Genomic DNA, 5,758 nt, shown 5'->3' with positions numbered 1-5,758 from the left:
ACCTAGTGTATTTTTGTGCAGTTTGGGATCCGATTCAGGTGGGACTGACAGATGACAGCGCAAAAGTTCAAAGAAGGGCAGCTCGTTTTGTATTATCGCGAAATAGGGGAGATGGTGTCACAGACATGATACGTGAATTGGAGCGGCAAACATTAAAACAAAGGCGTTTTTCGTTACGACGGGATCTTCTTATGAAATTTCAATCATCAGTTTTCTCCTCCAATTGCAAAAACATTCTGTTGGCATCCACCTACATAGGAAGAAACGATCATCACGATAAAATAAGAGGAATCAGGACTCTCACAGAAAAATTTAAGTGCTCGTTTTCCCCGCGCGCCGAGAAAGAGTGGAACGGTAGACAGACAGCTTGAAGGTGGTTCATTGCACCATCTGCTAGGCACTTTATTGTGAATAACAGAGCACTCACGTAGATGTAGATGTAGGAAAGCTATTGGTTGGTTGGTTGATTCGGGGGATGGGACCAAACAGCGAGGTCATCGGTCCCATAGGATTAGGTAAGGATGGCGGCCGTGCCCTTTCAAAGGAACCATCCCAGCATTTGCCTGAAGCGATTCAGGGAAATGACGGAAAACCTCAATCAGAATGGCCGGACACGGGTTTGAACCGTCGTCCTCCCGAATGCGAGTCCAGTGTGATAACCACTGCGCCACCTCGCTCGGTGAAAAGGTATTATTTTTGTTGGTGAGGAGGTCGTATGGAACTGGATGACGTGGTCGGATAGTGGCACAGGGAATAGTTATGATTTTGAGGAGGAGAATGAGATTGCTGTCCTTCGTGTTAGCCTAGTTTGTGATGAATTTACAGTGGACCGTAGTACAGTTACACGATGGGTTAATCGTTTTCGTGGCGGCCGTATGAGCGTAAACGATAATGCAAAACACGGAAGCCGAAAACGTCAACAGATGAACGAAGTGTGAAAGTTGTGGCAGATATTCTTAAAGGAGATTGCAGCGTGGCTTCTAAGGAACATTCTGAAGCCACAGGAATTCTGCAGTTTCAGTATTCCATATTCTGACAAATCATTTGTAGATGAGTAAAATTCTGCAGGTCCCACGCTGTTTGACTGCTGGAGATAAGCACAAACGCTTGGACATTGCAAGCCTGCTCAAACAGCGATTCCACCGCGAAGATCAAGGATTCTTGTGTCAAACTGTGGCTATTGATGAAACGTGGATTAGAGATTTTGAACCGGAGGTTAAATCACAGTCCAGTGAGTGGAGAGCTAAAGATTCCCCATGTCCAAAAAAAAAAAAAAAAAAAAATACCGACTCACACAATCAAAGCTCAGGCAGATGACAATTTTTGCTTATTACCACCAAGGAATCATCATGACAGAGTCACTTGTGGAACAAATGTTACAGCAGTGTATTATCAAAACTTCATGCAAAACCTGCGTAAAAATAAAAAATCCCAAAACCCGACTTCAGTTGCTCGGGGCTGCGTCACTCATTCTGTACGACAATGCTCGCCCGTATACCAGCAATGCTGTAGCCGAAGAATTGCACGAATACGGATGGAAAGTGTTGCCGCATCCTCCCTACAGCCGGAAAATGAGTCCACCAGACTTCATCTTGTTCCATAAGTTGCAGATGAACAGAAGTGGTAACCTGGACGGAACAACAGAGCTTGCAAGTCATTATGACTGTCATAGAGAATCAGGGAAGCACTGAAGGATTGTAATGAGACACTAAAAAAAGGAAAAAATCTCTAAGTAAAAAGTTAGTATACATTGTTTACGAAATTTCCCCTGTATGAACGAAAATGTAAGATGCAAATTGTACTGTGAGGTTTATTACATTTACCTTGTATCTCTTATCGCGCAAAGCATCATACCTACCAAAACGTATTGCAGAAGTTTCTTGTAATTCTTAAATTTTTTTAATTGCTTTTACTTTATTTTCTGGCAGGCAACGGCCCTGCCGCAGTGGATACACCGGTTCCCGTGCGATCACCGAAGTTAAGCGAAGTCGGGCGTGGTCGGCACTTGGATGGGTGACCATCCAGACCGCCATGTGCTGTTGCCATTTTTCGAGGTGCACTCAGCCTCGTGATGCCAATTGAGGAGCTACTCGACCGAATAGTAGCGGCTTCGATCAAGAATACCATCATAACGATCGGGAGAGCGGTGTGCTGACCCCATGCCCCTCCTATCCGCATCCTGCACTCAGGATGACACGGCGGTCGGAGGGTCCCGGTAGGCCACTCGTGGCCTGAAGATGGAGTTTTTTTCTTTTTATTTTATGGTGGAGGAACGTCTGTTACGCTGTTTAAATGTACTGTGACTATGGAAATACTTTCTTTCCCGCCGCGCTATTTGTTTTTTCCTTTAGTTTTACAGCACTTTGACAAACTGCACTTCTCAGGGCCAGGTTATGGGTGGGTTCATAATATTTTTTTTTATTATTTGTGCCACTTTTGCTGCTACTGGTTGTAAATCACATTTTTGCCACATTCGCTATTTTTATTTTTGTTGCTTCTTTCTCCTGTTCTAACTTAGACATATAAATGATCTGTAGCGCAGATGCAAGCCGGTAGTCGTCAATAAAATACAATATGATCCAGACTGCATTTGTTTGTTTATGTGCTGCTGCATGCGTTTTACGAGATATGAGGTTAAACAGTTATACATGGATGTCCATTGATCGTGACAGGGCCAAATATCTCACTAAATAAGCGTCAGACGAAAAAACTACAAAGAATTAAACTTTTCTAGCTTGAAGGGGGAAACCAGATGGCGCTATGGTTGGCCTGCTAGATGGCGCTGCCATAGGTCAAACGGATATCAACTGCGTTTTTTTTTAAAATAGGAACCACCATTTTTATTACATATTCGTGTAGTACGTAACGAATATGAATATTTTAGTTGGACCACTTGTTTCGCTTTGTGATAGATGGCGCTGTAATAGTCACAAACATTTGGCTCACAATTTTAGATGAACAGTTGGTAACAGGTAGCTTTTTTAAATTAAAATACAGAACGTAGGTACGTTTGAACATTTTATTTCGGTTGTTCCAATGTGATACATGTACCTTTCTGATCTTATGATTGCTGAGAACACATGCTGTTACAGCGTGATTACCTGTAAATACCATATTAATGCAATAAATGCCCAAAATGATGTCCGTCAACCTCAATGCATTTGGCAATACGTGTAACGACATTCCTCTCAACAACGAGTAGTTCCCTTCCGTAATGTTCGCACATGCACTGATAATGCGCTGACGCATGTTGTCAGGCGTTGTCGGTGGATCACGATAGCAAATATCCTTCAACTTTCCCCACAGGAAGAAATCCGGGGATGTCAGATCCGGTGAACGTGCAGGCCATGGTATGGTGCTTCGACGAATATGCTATTCAATACCGCTTCAACCGCACGCGAGGTATGTGCCGGACATCCATCATGCTGGAAGTACATTGCCATTCTGTCATGCTGTGAAATATCTTGTAGCAACATCGGTAGAACATTACGTAGGAAATCAGCATGCATTGCACCATTTAGATTGCCATCGATAAAATGGGAGCCAATTATCCTTCCTCCCATAATGCCGCACCATACATTAACCCGCCAAGGTCGCTGATGTTCAACCTGTCGCAGCCATCGTGCATTTTCCGTTGCCCAATAGTGCATATTATGCCGGTTTACGTTACCGCTGTTGGTGAACGACGCTTCGTCGCTAAATAGAACGCGTGCAAAAAATCTATCATCGTCCCGTAATTTCCCTTGTGCCCAGTGGCACAACTGTACACGACGTTCATAGTCGTCGCCATGCAATTCCTGGTGCATAGAAATATGGTACGAGTGCAATCGATGTTGATGTAGCATTCTCATCACCGACGTTTTTGAGATTCCCGATTCTCGCGCAATGTCTCTGCCGCTGATGTGCGGATCAGCCGCGACAGCAGCTAAAACACCTCCCTGGGCATCATCATTTGTTGCAGGTCGTGGTTGACGTTTCACATGTGGCTGAACACTTCCTGTTTACTTAAATAACGTAACTATCCGGCGAACGGTCCGGACACTTGGATGATGTCGTCCAGGATACCGAGCCGCATACAAAGCACACGCCCGTTGGGCATTTTGATCACAAAAGCCATACATCAACACGATATCAACCTTTTCCTGCATTTGGTAAACGGTCCATTTTAACACGGGTAACGAAGCAAATAGCGGAACATTTAACCACGCGCAGCGTGCGGGTTTGCGGGATGCTGATCTCGCCCTTAACCTCAAATGGCTCTGAGCACTATGGGACTTAACATCTATGGTCATCAGTCCCCTAGAACTTAGAACTACTTAAACCTAACTAACCTAAGGATAGCACACAACACCCAGTCATCACGAGGCAGAGAAAATCCCTGACCCCGCCGGGAATCGAACCCGGGAACCCGGGCGTGGGAAGCGAGAAAAGCTACCGCACGACCACGAGCTGCGGACAAAAAGTGTAACAAAACGCTTGTATACGAATAGGTGAACGTCGGAAATATCCCAAAACCATCCTCAAACTGGCCAAGAGGATGAACTTGTAGCAACCTAGAATTGCACCAACCTAATCTTCGTCTCTCCAGTTGTGCAGTCATCCAGTTGGAAGTCGAATTTGTAACTTTGTGGCGCAGTGTTGCACCCAATCTTGGAGATCACTTTTTTTCCTCCTTGAAATTTGTCTTTTTCCCGCTTTCTTCAAGTGCAGAAATAATTATTTTCCTTTTTTCAGCTCATGAGTTTCGGAGTACACTTACAGTGTAGCAAGGTTGTGTTCTTCCAAGTGTGGTGCAATGGCTCTGTCGTTTAAAACTGAAACCAGAACCTACAAACCATCATGCATTTTCTTTTTGGTTCAAATGGCTCTGAGCACTATGGGAGTTAACTTCTGAGGTCATCAGTCCCCTAGAACTTAGAACTGCTTAAACCTAACTAACCTAAGGCCATCACACACATCCATACCCGAGGTAGGATTCGAACCTGCGACCGCAGCGGTCGCGCGGTTCCAGACTGTAGCGTCTAGAACCGCTCGGCCACCCCGGCCGGCGATTTTCTTTTTCCCCAGACAAATAATAAAAGTACTGTTGTACATCAAGGAGGGCGCGTAGTTATGCGAGTTGTTGACGGGTGACTGGCACATTTTACTGCTGCTATGTTTATTTGACGGGAATCGACGAGGCAGTTGTGTGCCAGTGTGTCAGACCGGTTCTTTTCTTCTCGGTGAGGACTTAACGAGGAAGGAACAGAGAAAAGACAGAAGGCAGTATTTCAGTACTGCTCTGTAAAGGTCCATATCCAGCTCGACTGCAGATCAGCGCCGAAACCACAGCCACACCGAGACATCTGCATGATTTTCCGTAAACAGAGATACAACTAATAAAACCCAAGCCACTGTTACAGTATGTCTCGTCACGTTCGGCAGTATTGCATCTGCAGTTTAGTGGAGTCGCAGATAGTGGCTGCTAGAAGTTCGAGAGAATTCTGTAATGAAAAACTGTGTGTACCCAGAGGAGGAGGCGAGTGCTCCCACTTGCTCCCTTCCCCCCCCCCGTGCAGACGCCAATGCTTGACGGAGGTTCTTAGTCGTTAGGTGAAGGTTAATTAACTTTTAATGTTTCATTTATATTTTATTTATAGATAGATGTTTACATAACTTTAATTATGAAGGATTATATGTATATTAACATCCTCAGACTTGACAAATTTTGGACTTACATAGACGCCAATATCCACTATAATGGACATTGTTTTGTTTT

At 44.5% G+C, this 5,758-nt stretch overlaps 1 pseudogene; it reads left to right on the top strand.

Annotated features, from left to right (window-relative positions):
- The first annotated feature begins 1,927 nt into the window (after positions 1-1,927).
- LOC126238040 (5S ribosomal RNA) lies at positions 1,928-2,045 on the top strand (annotated as a pseudogene).
- Positions 2,046-5,758: the final 3,713 nt, after the last annotated feature.

This window comes from Schistocerca nitens, chromosome 2, assembly GCF_023898315.1.
Source record: "Schistocerca nitens isolate TAMUIC-IGC-003100 chromosome 2, iqSchNite1.1, whole genome shotgun sequence".
Taxonomy (NCBI): Eukaryota; Metazoa; Arthropoda; class Insecta; order Orthoptera; family Acrididae; genus Schistocerca; species Schistocerca nitens.
Note: the sequence above shows the minus strand (reverse complement) of the source record. Positions and strands in the feature narration are given on the sequence as shown.